The sequence below is a fragment of the Rissa tridactyla genome, chromosome 13, assembly GCF_028500815.1.
Source record: "Rissa tridactyla isolate bRisTri1 chromosome 13, bRisTri1.patW.cur.20221130, whole genome shotgun sequence".
Lineage (NCBI taxonomy): Eukaryota > Metazoa > Chordata > Aves > Charadriiformes > Laridae > Rissa > Rissa tridactyla.
Genome location: NC_071478.1, coordinates 2642350 through 2661450, shown reverse-complemented (window position 1 = coordinate 2661450; position 19101 = coordinate 2642350).

The window sequence follows — 19101 nt, the reverse complement described above, 5'->3', positions numbered from 1 at the left end:
CACGGGGGTAATGAGAACTAGCCCGGTATTTACCCGGTCCATCAATATATGTGCCAGACATATTTTATTTGCATATATAGATATGGAAACCTCATCATTTTGCCGTATGTATGTAATGGCTAATAAATGCATTAGCAAACCACTAATGAAAACAAATTGAAGCCAGTGTCACAAATTACGACAGTGTGAGGAATTACCTTTCTGCATTTTTTCCTATCTAAATGCCCCGACTATATTTTTTTATTACATCAGTCATACACATTGCCTATGCATTATACATCAGTCGCTATTACCAGGGTAAATATCATTCGGTCTCTTTGGCATCGTACACGCCGGCAGCCTGTGCGCAGGAATGTCGCCCGTGGCTGCCGAGAGCCACCAGGCCACCAGCGAGGCCATCCTCTCTGCCGGGAGCAAGGGCCAAGCAGCAAATTTTCATTTTGTGCTGGTTTCTGTGTCTGCCCGCAGAAAACGGGTTCAGTTCCACCAGATTCAGGCTAAGGAGCCTGGTGAACCGGGAGAAATGGCAACCCCCGCACCGTCCCTGCCAGAGGGCAGCCGATGGCCTGCCGGGGCGTGCAGCGCAGAGTCCCCTAACCCATCCCAAATCTCCCCCTTCCCACCTGGGACATGCGTTTGGCATTTGAATTTTGTCCCTTTCCCCCCCGGCCCGCCCCCGCCTTTCTGCACGCTGCCCGATTTTTTAATTATTTTTTTTTTCTACTCGTAAAAGCAATGAGAGCAAATCCTCTTCTGCGCCCGGGGACGGTACAGAGCTGGCTGTGGCCAGGGTGGGGGTTCTGTAAGACAGCGCAGGAGCAGCCCTCAACTGCGCGTTGCCTTCCTTCTTGGGTAGAAAGTGGGACAATTAGCAAACTTACCTCATTTACTTACTCCGAAGGCATCATATTGTTTACTTATGGCCATGTAGCACCCAGCAGTGGACTCGGTCCCCAAATGCCGTACAAACACAGTACAAAAAAAACCCCAGTCCCTGCCCCGGGAAATGTAGTTTCTCCTCACAGCCGAGATAATTAACAGACTGTTCGACAGGAATCCCTCTTAAAAGCCCCTCCTATGCTCAGCTGTGATGATTGCGACCAGAAGACATGGAGGAGCCATTTTTCAGAGCTCAACTTAAATTTTTGTGGCTACGTGGGGACCTCAAAACCTTGCAAAATTAATTTTTTTTGAACGCAAACCCTTTTAAGTAAAAATACTTGTAATTGCAACCTAAAGCGATGTGGGATCTGTGAATGGCTCTCTGATTAATTCTTCTGCTAGGCTGGTCTTTTCTCTCTGTTCTACTGAACAAGCGTACACATATTATTGGGATTAATGCTGCATAATACATAATTAATGAAACTGCATAAATATGCAGATTTGCAATTGCAGATTGACTGCCACGGCTCTATCCCCGAACGCTATGGTAACTGATTGGATGTTCATTATTACCATATTTAAAACTGTTTCCCTGCGAACATGTGCAAACAAATAACTCCAGAAGGGCAGGCTGCATTGTCTCGGCCGTTAAGATGACTGTCCCCAAAATCAGAGGGAAGAGTCGGCGTATCCACCCGGTACAGCCCCTCGGGATTACGCAGAGCTCACGCTCTCCCTGCAGAGGGTCTTGGGCACCGGACTGAAATTATCCTTTGACTGGAAAGTGAAAATAATGCTCCGTAACAGCCCCCCCACACCCCACCGCAGCACACTGCCCACCAGGGGTACCTCCAGATAAATGGTGTAAAAAGGTGTAAAATGGGTGTATCTAGTGCTGGGAATTTGGGATGCTGCCGTGCTGGTGTCATAAAGACAACACTGGAGGTCAGCTAGGGAGGAGGGGGGAAAAAGCTCGTTGTGGGGGGATCTGAGTCCAAGAGCAGCCACAGGCACCAGGGGCAAGAAAGGTTTTGGAAATCAAGAGGTTTCTGGGCATTTGCTTGCACTTTTGGGATGGGGCATCAGCAGGAGCCTTTCAACAAACAGTTCCCAGTCAGTTCCCAAATGTTCTCCATAACACACCGACAGCCTCACCGTTGGTGACTCACTGAAAGGGATAAACGTACCACGTGGGACAAAGGAAAATGGGAAGCGGTTATTTTGGCCAGCATGGCAAAGGCTGCATCCTCCAGGATCAATCTGGGTCCTCTCCCTGCACTTTGCTAAGGGATATATAGAGATTTCCTTGGATGGCTTCCAGTTCATCAAGCAGCCATCAGCTGCTGGGCTTTCATGCAGTGTCAGTGATGAGAGAGTCGCAAGCAGAACCCCCAGAAGGTCCATATCGGTGACGGGCATCCGCTGATAACAAGTGGGAGCAGGAGGCTGGGATTTGCTGGTGGCTGGAGCCGACTTAGAGCCATTAGTGGGTACGTTTCAGGTGTCTCTGAAGCAGCAGCAGATGGCTTGGTTCGTTCCGTGCTGTCTGTTTGCACTGTTGAGAATGTCAAGATTTATTGCTTGCTGATTTGGATACTCAGATCTCACACGGGGAGTCTGATCTGCAGCTCTCAGAGTCCTGCCCAAGGAGGACTGCGAGCATTGTTCCCATTTCTCCCATTCACAGGATCAAATTCTTGCTTGGAGAAAAGGAAAAGCTTCCCCAAGAGGTATTTGGGAAGTGTTTTTACTTTGAAGTACAACTTTCCTATGGATGTCTTCCGACGTTTATTGAGGTGGAATAAATGAAGGCGTACGTATGGGCTGTCGCGGGGCAGATGCGAATTGCAGCCCTGTGCACCACAACCGCTCGAAAGCCCATGCAGGCGCCCGATCCTGCCGGGGGTGGCTTCTGTGGGGGAGATGCCTTCCCCAGACAGCCCGGGCTCGCGGAGAAGCAGAGAAGACCTGGCTGCTCAGCATCCTCATGCAGACTGGGGTACCTCCTGCCTGTCCCCTTCCTCTCCAGAAGCACACGGCATTTATCCGGCAGCTCAGCAGCGGCCAGGGGGGCTGTTCTGACCTCCCAACACCTACTACAGTTTCAGGCTGCCCTAAAAATGAGCATCAGAGAGGGTCCGTGCCCAGCCCCATCCCTCTCCCTCTGCCTGTCCTGCGCTCCCCAGTGCCATCGGCCACCCCGCCAGCGCCGCTTCTCCGGCCAGTGGCTCCCAGTCCGTCCCAGACACACCAGCAGGAGCAGGGGAGGAGAAAACATGGGGGGGTTTTACCTAAGCCAGGCTTAATTCTTTCAATGTAGAGCAACCTGTACTCAGTAATGAATTTAACGCGACTACATTTCATGATGAAATATTAATACGCTAGCTGGAATATTTTCCTTTCTACTTTTGTTCTCTTCTCGGGGAACGACTGCGCCCTTCTTCTTCGCAAAACAACTTTCGCTGCAAGTGCTACGAACAACCCCTTTCTTCTGAAAAATATCGCACAGTAAAATCAAAGCAGCAGCTTGACCCAAGCTTTGGGAAGGTGAGTGTGAGTCGGCTCAGTCGGAGAAGGAGCGCTGGGGGCAGGCCCCCCGCAAGCCCATCAATCACAGGCCTTGATGGAGATGAAGACACGCAAGTGAGAGATGAGACCCTCCGAAAGAGAGGAGGGGACAGGTGACCTTAATTGGTCTGCTGTTATTGATAGGCCAACTTGTCTTCGTGATGCAAATTACCCTATAAATAAAAGTAAAACAACTACAGGAAGCAATTTGCTGCTTTGTTAGAGGCAAAGTGGACCAAAAATTAAATCAAGGCATAGCATTGCTAATTGCAGAGGGCCAGAAGCATGGGGTTTTGGAAGTAAATGGAGTCAAAGCTGCCTTGTGTGGCCTCATGATGGAGGACAAGGCCATTCCCCGTGCAGAACTGGTGCAAGCCGAAAGTGGAGGGATGGGCATCGCCCCTCCTTGTGCCGCCTTTGTGTGGTGGGGAACGTCTGCTACGTGATAAACCTCCAAAGCAGCCTGTGGCGGTGTGCTCTCCCTTTTTCCCCTTTCCCTCCTCGCCGGCTCCTGCTCAAGCCATGGCCATCAGTGGGAGTTGTGATGAGTTGCACGTGAACTGTGGGGGATGGCTGGCAACATAACCAAAACACCGTCTGGAGTGGGAACCTGGGTAACTTGTTGCTATGAGAATATGACCACAGGTCAATTCTCTTACTCCATAAATAGCGGACAGTCCAAGAGCCCTTTGAGCTCTCCTGCATGGCAGCGGCTGCACGACAGGATCTCCCCTTGAGTGGGGACGCTCGCTTAAGGTTCTTCTCCTCGAGGTTGAGAGATTCCTTGCCGCAACAGATTCTCGGTAAGTGACTAATAGCATGCTAAACTTTGAAATCTTAGCTAAGGGATCTAAGGATTGATTGCGCATATCTAATCCTTTAGACATAAACCGTTGACCAAGTCTGGGACTAGGACTGGATCCAGCCGCACCCAGACTCCTCTCTGAGAAGGGGTTTAGAAAGCCAGGGGGTCCTTTCTGAACCTCGTGACTCAACGGGAGGGTCTCCCTGAGAGCTTGTCTGACCCCGGCCTCTATGCAGTAAATAATCAAGTGTACCCTGGCACGGAATCTCATAAAACACTGTCGCATTCACTGCTAACTTTGTTAAATCACCGTTTTATGTTAATAAACATTTCACTACTCTCTTACAAGTGAAGTTATTCACTCCGCCCGCGACACCGCCTGAGCTCTCCTGACTCCTGGAGAAGGCAGGGGACCAACTCTGCACCAGCATAACCAAACGTAGAGCTGGTGGCAGCCACCTGCACCCACTGCGCTTCCTCCCGCGGCTCCGGGCACAGCTTCTGTGCCTGACAGCCCTCACTCTTGCTTTGCTGTTTTGTTCACGAGGTTTCCGTGAGGCACCAGAGGTGAGCTGGCCTGTGCTCCCCCTGGGGACGATGGAATGGCTGCTTTTAGCAGGCTCGACCACCCAGGGGTACCGTGGCACGGAGGTGGACACGGCGCAGCTCCTCATTATCGTTAATGGGAGAAACGTACCCAAGTCACGAACGCTTCCCTAAAAGCATCTTCTCTGACACCTTAAGTGGGTACTAACTCTTGCCTTACACTTCTAAACCACCTTTTAATTTACAGATCATTATATGCAATATTTATTTGTCCACTGAAGGAGCGGGAGCTGTGCCCAAAGGTTTTTCCAGAGGGGTCAGAGGGGTCCCCAGCTCTCTGATGACCACAGCCCGGCGTCCCTGCTGTAACGGGAGCCAGTCTAACGCCGCTGCTTCCTCATCCCTCTGCTTACTGTGTCTTCCACCTGCCAAAAGCGCCTCTGCTCACCTCAGCATAGGTGGACGCTCTGCTGCGTCTCTTGCTCCCAGGGCCAGGGCAGGGACCCGACGAGAACAGAGCAGAGGGAGCAAACAGCAGAAACTGGGTATTTTGTCAGTTTGCTTGTGCCAGGGAAATTAAAATGCATTCTTTTGTCACTAAATTGCAGCTTTTCTCAAAATACTAGAAGTCACAGAGATTTTCTTCAGCCCCAAAGGGGCACATTTAAGTGCTTCATTTTAAGGAGATACTTCTTTCCCTGGGTTTTGTTGTTGTTTTTTTTTTTCCTTTCTTGTGTTTGTTTTCAAACCTGTCGGAAAGCACTAATATTGCCAAGCTCTTTTGTTGTTGTTGTTGTTGTTGTTGTTGTTGTTGTTTGTTGTTTTCCTCCTGATCCTTTTTTGAACATCCTTGCTGGATTTGAGCGGGTCCCCCGGAGGCCGCGCAAGCAGCGGGACTCGACAGCAGAACGGGCTGCCTTGCTGGGCCAGCTCCTCCGCTCCTCGGAAGCTTTGAAGCTGCCACTTTAAATTCATGCAGACGGATTAAGCTTTTGTTTCTGCAGGAAGTTATGAAACGCTTTTTGTGAAGCGACATCAATGGGAATAATGAGGGCAGCGGCACCCCCCCAGCAAAGCCCTGGTCCCCGCGCATTCAGCCTGCCCCGGAAACGGCGCTGCCCGCGGATGGTGGTTCTTGGCCGAAGGGCCAGGAGAAGCCATCACGTCACACACGCCATGGCTTCTCTAGCTCAGGTCGCTTCATTTCGGCTCTCCCCCCCAGCCCCTAGCCAAACAACTTGTATAGCTCGCACCTTGCTCCCCGAAGGCCACAGCGCCTGGCTCGGACGTGTGAGGAGATGGAAAATACACAACTTTCATGGGTAGATTTTTCCAGTCAGTCATTACTCTCCCTCCCAGCAGTCTGAACCTTATTTCCATGTTAAATGTCTTGCTTCTGCCTGTAGCCTTTGGCTCCTGTACTGCCTTTTCTGCTAGACTGGAGGCCCTCAGTCCCTGGTACTTTTGCCCTGAGAAGGTACTTCAGTATTTAATGAAGGCATTCACTCTTCTTCTTCATTGCATTTGAGCTATTTAATCTCTCTTTCTGTAACTCATTTTCTTCATCTCATAAACAATTTTGTGGCTTTCTTTGACACCCTCAACATCCCTTTAAAAACGTTGACACCAGAGCTGCAGGCAATATTCTAGTGTCCGTCTCACCAATGCCGTACAAGTTTACTATGCCATAAAATCATTTCACCACTCCTACTTACTAATCCTTTTTATATCTCCACTGAATGAATTAGCTCTTTATCACAAGGTCAGGGAGGTGTGCCTGTGTCCTCTGTCCATTGCAACCCTCAGCTGCTTTGCAAAGTCTTTAGGGAACGTGATACGATCTCCTGCTCTGGCCACAAAGACATCATTCTTAGTCTGTATGACGTGCATAATTTTGTATTTACTTATATTAAAATACATTTTGTTTCAAAGGATGCATCTGTCCTCAGGGAACACTCCCTTTCTTCAGTTCTTTATGAAGTTCGCCCCACATCAGCGTCTCCATTAGGACTGATGTCCAGTCTACTGTTGCCCAGGTGGGGTATCTCACTCGCACACTCTCATAACACAACCACTGGCCTTACAGTTTTATCCACTATTCAAAGATTTGTTAAACTTGAGCACTAGCAGCCCAGCTATCTCGGTCGGGTTCTTTAGCACTCCTGGGGACACCACAGCTAACGGTGACCAACAAGTAACGACGACAAATTGCTCATCCACGTCTTGGGCTTCTGCTCCTTCCAGTTGCCTCCTCTTTGACTCAGACGCAATTCACAAACACGTGAGTTCAGTGGGATAATACCATGCCTGGCTATTCAGTTACCCCTTCTCGTGCATAAAGAGGGATTATTCATCAGTAATTTCAGGCTCAGGGACCCAAGAGAAAAGCCACATATTCACCAAAGTGAGGGACAAACAAGCTCCTTGCCCCACACCAGGGTAGGCACCCAAACCCCCCCACGGGGGAGCAGCCAACAAACAGCCAGGCTGGACACACAGCTCACCAGGTCCCTTCATCTGCCATTAGGGGACACACAGGATTTCCTTCTGAGCGCGCTTTTTCCTTCAGAGTTTTTCTTTCAAACATAAAAGTTCAATGAACTTCATAAATAGTTACTTTCTCTGTAATTAAATCTTTTTTTGTGCGTCTGCCGCAAGGATTCGGTTCTTTTTTAAAGCAAACTAGCAGTACCTTTTTCCACAGAAAGAGCAGCTTGAACTCTGTAAAGGGATTAGGAAAATAGCTCGTGCAAACCTGTGCTGTACAGAGGTGTGGTTACGGAGTAAAGATAGTATGTGTGCCTGTTACCTTTTCCACTGGTGGAACATCTGAAGAAAAACAGAGAAAGCATGCCAGAGAAATAGCTCCTGCAGAGCCCAAAGTCAATAGCTCTCCAGACCTAGCCGTATTTTCACTGTCAGTATTTGATTTTTATTCATTTCTGTTAGACGAATGCCCGTGGCATCAATAAGGGATCAATGCCCTTGCGCCAGGCACCGTTCAAGTTGTAGTACAAGGCAACGCGTGCTGGAAACTGCTCACGGTGCAGGAGCAGGGGAGAAGGAGCGTGGATGTCGACACCGTGGCTCACGTGGTGCCCAACACCTCCCTCGGAGCAGGAGAGATGAGATCAGCTGAATTTAAAGATGCTGGAGCCAAAGCTGCCAATGGCTCATCCTGCCCGTGTCCCCACTGCCATGGAGACACGGTGACTCCGTGTCAGGGATGTCACTAACAGTGCTTTGCAGTTCCACTGTGGCTGTTCATCCCCTCCTGGCTGATCTGGAGAGGGGAACTTGTAGTGTTTTCGCAGGACTCGTCCAGGCAGATTCCCCACAGTGACCCAGCGGTGGCTGCTGGCTTGGGGTATAAAAGGGAGACGCGGAGATACAGCGTGGGTCAGTCTGGCAGGGTGTCCAGTGAGGAACTGAGGTTCTACAAAGAAGACCAAGTGTGAAACCTTAACTGCGTTTCAAAGGGAGACTCATTACTTTACCACAGCCATCACCATGGCAGCAACTTCAATAGCACAAGACCCTCCGAGAGTCATCTCCTGCCCCTCCTGGCCTGCAGCACTGCCGATGGGACACAAACACAATCAGGATGTTGGCTGTGGCCATCGCGTGGCTGAAGGGAGCCCTGCTGTGTCCCTCCCCGTGCTTGACATCCCCCGGTGCAGATCACACGTGTCTGGGGAACGGGCTTCCTCGCACCCAACGCTTGCTGGCTGCCAGCCACAGTGAGGGCCCCCATCTCTGTAATGAACATTAGGAAATTACTTGCAGGCAACACCCACACAAACTTTGCTCCCAAGTTTCCACCTCAGGGAAAAGATTTTTCTTCCCGCGTTTGGGAATTCTTTTTCTCAGCGCTGGTCACCACCCATTATTTGTCGTCACAACGTTCGGTGCCATAGAGCAGGAGGAGCTGGCAGCAGCCAGCGAGCTGTCACCGGGGCTCCTGCTGGGGATGTGTGTGGTCGGAGGGGTTTTCGCATCACTGAGAGGAGGAGCTGTGTCCAGGTCTTGTGGCAATGGGGCAGAAAATGATGACATCTTCGGGTATAAGGTGTGCTGTCTTGTGAAGTCTGCGTGGCTTGTAGCCAAAGTACTGGTATGACCAGGGACAGGGAAAACTAAAAACCGAGAGTCTCTTACATGAATAGAAATGCAGCATCATTTCAAGGGTGCTGCAGATACAGTCTCCAGATACGGCTCCACGCTGCACCTTGACACAGCCGTGGACCTCCCAGTTAGTGCGGGGCCCGTCTCCGCTGAAGGTCCTCCTGCAGGGAAGCAGCTCCAGAGGCTTGTCGTGCGGCCATCTGTGCAACCTCAGACACTGCGGTCTAATCCTACCCCTACAAGTCATGAGATGGATTGTCGAGCACCGGAACAGGCTGCCCAGGGAAGTGGTGGAGTCGCCTCCCCGGAGGTATTTAAAAGACACGTAGACGTGGTGCTGAGGGACACGGCTCAGTAGTAACTTGGCAGTGCTGGGTTAACGGTTGGACTTGATGATCTTAAAGGTCTCTTCCAACCGTAACGATTCCATGATTCTATGACTCTACGTTGTGCCAGTGTATTTAAAAGGCGATTTAAAAGGGAAGAGGAATATGACAGAAAAGGTGCACGTGAGGCCAAGAGCAACTCTGTCCAGAGGAGACCTCGCTGCTGAGCTGACCCGGGGACAGGGGTTGCCCGGGACCTCCTTGCTGAGAACAGAAAGCTGCCATCACACTAAAACTACGAGTAAGAGAAAGGAGATAAAACCAGAGGGGAAGAGGTGGGGGGGGGGAGGACAATTACATTAACTGAAACAATGTGTTATATTTTAAACATTAAAAACTTATGACTCTACATGGCAAGTACCTGATGCAGCAAAGGAGGAGAAGGGAAACTGAAGCAATGGTTAAACAAAGCACAAGGCAGTCTGCGGCGTCTGTTTTGTATTAAATCCATTTGGAGGCTGAGTTTGCTCCTTTGACAGCTGGCCACACTCGCTCAAAGAGAATAAGAAAGTTTTTGTTTTTTAAAAAAGATGTGTAATGGGTTTCTTATGTACTAGAAAAGAAAAGCTCTCTGAGCTGGATCACCTATTTTCTTGTCAAAAGACTTTGGACAAAACCTAATCATGAATAAAATGCCTCGTGATTTTTCAAAGAGCTCTTTTATTTGAAGTCAGCTTTTCTGAAATGGGAGGCAGGACCTAGGTAATGCGGAGCGGGGCGGGAGGCAGCTCGCACGCCAAGCCTCCAGCGCTGCCCACAGGAGCGTCCCACCCCACGCCGGACCCCGAGCACCGGCCCCACGGACCGGCTTCAGCTCCGGGATGGGGAAAGTCTTGCCCCGGCTCCAGGAGACCCGTGGCCCGGCTGACCAGCACCGACGACCATCCCCACTCTCCGCCACTTCCAGGACGAGCCCCAGTGACACCATGGGGGTCTCATTCATCCCCTGCCACTGGGTTTTGCCTCCACGGCTGCATGAACATCAGTCCCCACGCATGGAAATGGGGACACTAAATTATGTCTCGGTCTGTCCTGGAAAGGCTGGCTGTGCGCAGAGCTGAGCTGCATTTGGGGACGCAGAGCAAAAGCCGCTTTCTCTTCTGCACAGCCCACATGCCCAGAGCACAGAAATACCAGCTCAGCCACTGCAGAAGGTACCAAAAGAGCAAACCCATCTCCTGGCCATTGCTTCCCGGAGCACTTCTAAGTGCTGTCTCACCTTCTGCTGCGCCAGGGCTGCAGCCCACCTGAGCCAGCGCGGGCAAGACCTGGTGCCAACCGCGGGTGAGCAGGGAGGGCAGTGGGGATGGACAGACCTGTCCCCCTCTCCTGGCACTGTAAACATGCTGAGCCCACAGGAGGAGGAGGAGGCACCATTCCCCATGAGCTGCCGCTGGCCACGGGTGGCCACCCAAACCACCGCCGTGCCCATGACACCGCGTGGTGATTGCCCCCCTCGCCCCTGTCTTGCCTGTTCCCCCAAGAACCACCCCCGTTTCACCCCAGCTGCTCACACCATACACCCTGCCCTGACCCACGGCGCTGATCTACACCTGCCTGACCCTCGGTGCCTCCTCCATGGGGCTGGAACCCTGCAGGGCAGAGGCAGCCCATCCCCTGGGGTACAGACACAAAGCACCAGTACCTCCTCTTCATCACTTTAAAGGCTACAAAGGAATTATTTCTGCACAGGGCCAGGAGAACTGAGCTATCCCACAGACCGAACACGTGCTACAGGTCAGCACAAGGGAGGTATCAAATAGTCACATACCAGCCACGTGTTCCATCCACACCATGAACACCCTGAGCAGGGATGCGGTGGGTTTACCCCCACAGCACAGCCCGGAGCCCGCATGTCCCCAAGGCCACTGGTGGCGACGGCCGTGAGGTGCGAGCAGAAGGTACAACCCACACCAGCGCTTGGGCTCTGGTAAGCTTCAGCCTCTGAGGACCGAATCTGAGCTGGAAACATCTCAAGAACAAGTTTCCTTGAAACAGAGTCTCATTGATTCCTGGTTTCTCATGAGATTTCCTGCTCCGGCGCTGGTCAAATCCAGGAAGCACAGAGATGTAGGGGACACGAGGGCAAAGGCCTTGAAAGTTGTCCCCTGAAAGTTGAACAGTGTAGTTACGCCAGCATCCATGTCCCAGAACAGCAGGCCTTATGTGTCTAATGAAAGTGGCACTTGATGTAAATTCAAAAGGCCACGGTTCGGGGGCATAGGGACTGTGGCTATTTGGAAATGGGAGAGCCACAGTTCCCCTGCTCTCCCCCCAGCAATCCCAGCTGGGATTTACAGGACTGTTGATGATTTAAAGCCTGCTGTTAATCGTCCTGCCGTTGCTCCGGCCATCGTCCTCTCAGTCCTCCTGCGGCTCCCTCTGGACACTGCAGCGCTCAGAGGGAATATGAGGAGCTGTAAAGAGACCAGAAGATGCAACATACTTTCACCAGCTCCCCGGGGCAAACATCTCACTCTCTGACCCACGCTGGGTCATAGGAGTCTCACATTTACTTCCATAAATTGAGGCAAAACTAAAAACTGTTTTCTGGCTGTTGGGATGGGGTTTTTTTCTTGGCCCTTGCCAGTTCTTTACGGACAGAGAAGATTTTCAGCCCTTTGTCGTGGACACCCGTCGGTAGAGAGGACCACTGGAATTTTAATTGTCCAAGAGCTCTAATAGGTGTAATAGCCTTGTGTGTTACATATGCATTAATTAAGTAACACTGCATTTAGCTCCAAATCATGCGGAAGGCGCGTGCTGTGTTTGCACAGACATAAATATCTTCTCAGTTAGAGTGCAGACTAATAGCTTTGCTCTCTTTGCATTGCAGTATTTCCATGCCGGTGAAAACGGGAGCCTCAGAAAAGCTCACCCCTGGGTAGTCCCGGTTCGCTGGGCAAGAGCTCAGCACTTCCACACGTTCTCCGCGCACACGGGCTTTCCCAAACAGTATGGCTTGGAGAATTTGAGTAGCTCTGTGATGTCGGCGGGTTTCGGCACAGGGCAAGCCCTCTGCAGCAACTCGCACGTTACCAATGACCCCAGTGAACAAACAAACTGCCCGGCAACCTGCTCGGGGGTCCCCCATCACCCCAATTTTCCAGCCCTGCTGTTTCACTGCAAATACCGTCGTTGCAGCGAGCCCTAAGCTGCAACACCGTGTGGCGTGTGCCACTGCGAGGGGAAAGGGGAAACAAAAGGCTACAGCACAGTGAATATAATATATTCTCATCTTGATCCACAGGGAACTTCCATGCATTTAGATGAGAATATAACACTAGGTCATCAATGGAGAGCTGCTCGTTTTAAACCCCAGTATTGCCGCTTTGTACTTCGCTGCTTTAGCGCAACCTGATTCTGAAGCAAAATGCGAAGTTGGAGGAGCACGTGTTGGATGAGCTCCGATACACTAGCTGGACAAATATTTGGAAGAGTATTCGCTTTCACCAGGCAACATTATGCTCTGTGGATTAATTATACAGAATGTGGTCCTGAGTTGGGTTTGGACGATTAAAGCTGTGCTGGAATTCCAGAGGATTACTTAAATGCGCAGCATTAGCGAAGGTAAAACATCTTCGATATCCCTTTCCTGCAGCCTCCATTTCCTTTATGGAAATATGCAGATCAGCGCTAAGTATTAATCTGCAGAGGCTCCCGGAGCAGGGCTCCTTCCCCTGAAGAGCATTGTGAGGTTTTGGGGAGAGGAGGGGGAGGGCTCTTTGAAAAGGAAATAAAGAGGGGAGAGAAATGTCATATGTTTGTAAAACAATAAGGAGAAAAGAGCGACTTATTCCACATGTTTTAGTCTGGGAGGAAAAAAAAAAAAAAAAAAGCCTGGATGCAGGCAAAGTAAGTGCAATATATATGTGTAATTAAGAAATGATTTCCTGAGATCTTCCTTAAAACATGTCTGAATACAGATCTTGAATTTGCATAAATAACTTACGCCTTTCACTTTTTCCTGGTGGAAAACACATAACGTTGCCTCTCGCTTTCTGGTTTTCAGACCCTCCCCGGCTCGGGAGGAGGATTTGCCATATTACGCTATTCTTTCCAATTGTAATCAGCCTTAAATCTGAATAAAAGCAGCAAATGGCTGACTGGCACTCAGGGCTTCCCTCCCTCCCCCTGCCCCCCATGGAAGCGGCAGCAGCAACAGCATTGAGTCAGACCGGGAAAGACACGACTGCAGCTCTCGCTTTTCATTAGTATTCATGGAGCATCCGACTCCAGAGAGGATTAATAGACTCTGATGCCTAATATCCTGGAGAACAATTAATTTGCCCACAGTTTTGTCATGGTTGAAAGTCAAATGCTGGAACAGATCGATGCACTGAGCTGCAAGTTGAACACTGCAACCTTCTGCTGGAGCTGAATTTTAATTTTCCCATCATCATTTCCCTCCATTCCCAGCACACCAGTTTTCTAATAGATCTAAAAGCCTCTTACCTTCTTCCATCACATGTTGGTCTTCATAACAAAAGTCCATGTTGATTGTTCAAATATTAGAGCCTTGTATTGCTCTCCATTATGGGATTAGAGATGTTCGAGGCCCCTTGTGTTTTGACCTTTTCCTGTCTCGTTTCTCTTTAAATTGTATGAAAAATGCTAACCTTTTGTAATTAAAATCAAAATATAATGGAGGAACAAACCTTTTTTTCCTAACAATTATTCAATATTTAGGTTTCCGTTTTGCTACAAGTGTTTGTGCGGAAATTAAGGCTGGTGTTTATAAAAGCCCGGGCAATAGATGCGTTGGGGACACCTGGCAGCGCCGTGACCGTCCCCTGTACCCTACTGGAGCCAGAGCCATTGCCCGGGGCTTGCACCAGCCCAGGAGCTCGATTCCCTCTTCCACCAGGTCATCTGGTGGGTTTGGGCACTCCCATTAAATCCAGCGCACACAGGGGAAAAAAGAAAATACCAATAAACAGATTTAGATGGGTGTTGTTTGGGCAAACACTGGGAAAAAAATAGTGGTTAAAAAAAAAAAAAAAGTGCCATAGATGGGAGTCGAGGCCCAATTCTGCCGATGTACAGGAGCCAAATGTCTGCAGGGGTACCTGCCACAGGACAAACCTTGGTGCGAGGGCGATGGCGGTGGCAGCCCACGCCGCCCTCCTGGCCTTACCTTCCAGGAGCCCATCGTCTCTGCTGGCAGCTGCTCGGAAAGCTTTGGGCAAAGAGGAGAGGTGATGCAGAGGCATGGCAGAGGTACCGGGAGCGGGGAACGGGGCCGGAGGCACTGCCCTGCTCGGTCCCGGGGCTGCACCCAGCTTCTCCCGCTGGGAATAAAACAGTGTCGCCAGTAGCAGACTTAAGGACCAACACAAAATAAATCTGTCATACTGGAAATGGCCTGAGACCCACCAAACGCAGGCTCATACCCACCGCTGACCGCAGTCTCGACCGGGAGTTCAGAGTAAAGAGCACCTGGGGACTGGATTTCCCAGTCTTGGCTTTTTGCCTTACTGGGAGACATCCGCACCCAGCCCGATCTCACTGGTTTCTGCAAATGGGGCGACTGCTTTTGGCTGAAATCCTGAAGAGTGGGAGGATTTCACAGGGAGCAGACCGGGAGAGTCTCCTGTCCCACCTCCCGTCGGGCTGCGAAGCATCACTGGGCAAACGCCTTCCCTCCATGCTGGGCTGGGAGGGCATGTCCTGGCATCAACCCCCCCTCCCCAGCGCTGCTGGGGAGGCTGCCGAAATATCACATGCTTTTTTTCCAGAAAAAAAAAAAGAGGCTTAATGAGTTAAGGCCAGAACTGCACGAGTCTCTCCTAGCTATTGTGCTGTTCCCTCAGCGTTTCTGGTGTCCAGGCTTTTGTGGTTTAATTACAGCCTGCTCCAAATGGTCTTAGCCAACAGATCAATAGATCAGGAACATTAGAATTGTTAATTTGAATGGCTGATTTGAATTTAAGTGCAACTTCAATTTAATCATTTTAAAAATGAAACAGCGTGTGAGGGCCCTCCTTCTCCTCCTTCTCTACCAGCGAAGCAGCTCCAATGCCCCGTAGGGATCACAAAACCCTCTGACATGCACATTTCCCTCCAGTCAGGAGTTAAGCCCTATGAGCTGCTGGATGATGACAAAAGTGGAGGTTTTAGCAGCCTTTCCTACGAGCATGGTAATCCCAAATCCAACAGTGATTAACTTGGACTCACAGCTCCACTGCAGAAATTAATTCTAAATCAGGGTCCTGGAGCCTTGTCTCACGCAACACTTTACAATGCTAATTGGCGGCGACTGTACGCGCAGGCATAATAACGTCCCCGTTGTCTCAACTTTCCCAGTTCATCCAGAAGTTCTGCAGAGTTTGCCCCGCTGCCTGCCCGGAGCACGTCCAGCCTGGCCCCTTCTGCTGGAGCCACTGGAGAAACGGGAAGCGCTGGGATTCCTGGACGCCCTCAGCATCAGCTCTCCCAGTTTCTGGCCAGGAGCTGGGCTGGGCTCTGCGCTGGGCACCTCAGGTGCAGGACTGGTGGCATGTCCTAGCTTTTATACATTCATCCTTAACATGAACAAAATAAAATACAAGTACATCAAAAAAATTATAAGAGAGTGTCTGGGGCGTAGTTTTTGCGAGTAAAGGTTCATAAAGGTATTAGTAAGCAAAAATGAAAAGAAAAGCATTTACCAATCTCCTATAACGACAATAATGGGTTGGGTCCAACACTCTGCTGACTCTTCACGTGGCGCTTTCTGACTGCCACACGTATATCCAGCTTCCATTTTATTTAGCAACCATAAAGCGCCAAGTGGGAGTAATCATTTTTCAATATTTCTGTTAACTGGCGGGACTCACCGCACCGAGAGATCCGTGGGGTCGGGATCCGTCCAGGTCAGGCAGGAGCAGGGGGAGCTGAGGCGGAGGAAAGCACAAACAGCCACCATCAAAAGGGCAATAACTTCTAAAGGAACGCGGATGCTCCGCGTGTCAGCTGCTAAATGCGAGAGAGCAGAACGGAGCTTGTTCTTTTTGAGTGCATTCATGGGGAATTCTTTCAGTTCACGTCCCTGCCAAACGCGGGACATGAGACTAGACAAACCTTGGTCCAATACAGCCTGGCAGGGTCTGCGCTCCTATTTACGGCTGTGCGCCAGTCGGGTCAAAAAAGACGTGTAAGCCGGTATTTTTCCTGAAATGTTCAATAGTTCCTTTAGCCCTGCACACCGAGTCAGCCAAAAAGCTTTGTTTTCCTTTTGTCACACTCACAATTGCCATGTAGCCGTCCTGTCTAATTGCCATCGTTACTGAATCTAGCGTTTGCACTCACAGCCCAAGCACACGGAAAATGAGGGACGGAAAGGCATTTCACTTCCACCTGGGTTTCAACCCTGGTTTAGCCACCGTACGAGCAGTTTTGTACAGGAGCGTGACGTTGTTCATCATGACACCATTCAAATAAAAAGTTTATGCCACTCCTAAACCCAGGTTTCTGAGTCTTCCCCACAGTCATTTCAGAGTGACAACATTTCCGCAGAAAAAAGCCTAATTTACCGTGCAGTGCGTTCAAGTGGGTGCTGAGGGTGTTCAGGACTCCCAGTGCTTTCCATGTCTCCCTTGGTGAATTCACTGCCCTTGGAGTGAACTGTGGACTTGTGGAGCCCATAATTGGACTCAGCAGGGCGAGGGGGGGGATCCTGCCCCTCTGCTCCACTCTGGGGAGACCCCCCTGCGGTGCTGCCTCCAGCTCTGGGGCACCAACAGCAGAAGGACACGGAGCTGTTGGAGCGGGGCCAGAGGAGGCCCCGGAGATGCTGGGAGGGCTGGAGCCCCTCTGCTGTGGGACAGGCTGAGAGAGCTGGGGGGGTTCAGCCTGGAGAAGAGAAGGCTCCGGGGAGACCTTCCAGCCCCTTCCAGTCCCTAAAGGGGCTCCAGGAAAGCTGGGGGGGGACTCTGGAGCAGGGAGGGGAGTCATAGGATGAGGGGGGAATGGTTTTAAACTGAAAGAGGGGAGATTTAGATGAGATCTCAGGAAGAAATTTTTCACTCTGAGGGCGGTGGGCCCCTGGCCCAGGTTGCCCAGAGAAGCTGTGGCTGCCCCATCCCTGGAGGGGTTCAAGGCCAGGTTGGACGGGGCTTGGAGCAACCTGGGCTGGTGGGAGGTGGCTGGTGGGCTGGTGGGGGGTTGGAACCAGATGATCTTTAAGGTCCCTTCCAAGTTAAACCATTCTAGAATTCTATAATATTCCCTTTTCATGTTTCCCTTCATTGCTAAAAGCCCAGACAGCAATATGGGGTGAACCAAAGAACCTGCCTTGCTCTTGTGCAACAACAGCAAGAGGCTTCATCACGGGCGTCCTGGCTGAAGTGCTGCTCCTGCTCACAGGCAGAAGGGCTCTGCACCGTGCAGCTGATGAAACAACCCATGGTCTGGAAGTAAAACGTCCTTTTTGGAGTCTGACTGCTTTGTGTGCTGCATTCAGCAGCAGAAAACCCCTTTCCCCCTGGCTCCGTAAGTGCCCCTCCGAGCCCCCTGGGCATCAGGGCTTACCCCAGGCAGCGAATGCCCGGCTCACGCCTGGCCAGCACGCAGCAGGCACCGGCAGCTGTATGCAGATTTCCATCGTCCTCCGGGCAGATGCTCGAGAGGCCTCTCTGCCTGTTCTGGGCCATTGGGATCCCACAGGCAGCTCCGCTTTTCCTTCCAGCAAAGGAAATGTGCCACCGGCTTGCGCAGGAAAGCCAGGGAGCCTTGCTGGGCAGGAGGTCTGTGCTGGGTACATGAAAAACACTGTAAAGGAAGGCTTTTGAAGAAGCAAAAAGCATTCCTGGTTCTCTTATTTGCTGTCCAGTATCAGCCCACTGACTTCACCAGTGCTGAGTCTGGTTCAGGCAGCCAGCCTTGTGTCCAAGGGGGGAGCATCTGAAAAGGTAAAAGACGGACCGAGTGCCCAAAGCCCAGCTCTCAAACTGAGTTTCTTCTTTCTTTCTTTGACAGATTAAACCAAAACATTATTCTCGGTGTTATTTTGTTGGCCTATGCATCAGCCTGAATGACAGGCACCGACTGCATCCTGAGAACAATCTGAAGGCAACCCAGGGAACCCACCCAGATGGTGTTCAAAAGCGTCTCGGAGCAGAATGGGCTCTGCTCGACGCAGGAATTTCACAGCAGGAACAAAGGGAACTTTGCAAACAGAGCTTTGAAACGGAAGTCATTTTATCCAGCATGCCTGCAGGAAACGTGAATCCATCTTCCAGCACAATCAAACGCAGAGCTGTGCATGGGCATAATTATTAGGGGAATGATGGCAACAGTAAAGGAGCTCATCAGTCAGAAACCTACATAATTTCTAAACTGTCTCTTACGCTGAACCACCTGGATTTAAAGTAACATTTGCAGACAAGATGAATGAATCTGCTTACCGAACATGCCCGTATTAATGCCTGCAAGAGAAAGGGTCACCGCAGGCATCAGATGTGACTGCCTTGCTTTGACCGACGCGTCTGTCTAACACCTCTGCAGAGCATCGGTGCCGGTGGCTCCCCTTCCCCTCCTTCCCACTTCTCACTCATGGGGATGGATAAAGCCAGAGAGATCCTTTGTTTGCTTTTTGGGGGTGTTTTTTTCAGAATCGGTGCTTCTTGACTGAAAATTCAGAGCAGTGGTTGCGGGCACGTGGGGGCTGGCTGTCACTGTGGAGGTTCCCTTGTGTGATTCTCTTTCCAGGATCCTAAAAACGCCGCACATAGCAGCCAGCTCAGCATTTCTCTCGGAAGCAGGGAGTGCTCACGGATGGGCCTTCCTGCCTGTGACAAACAGGTTCGT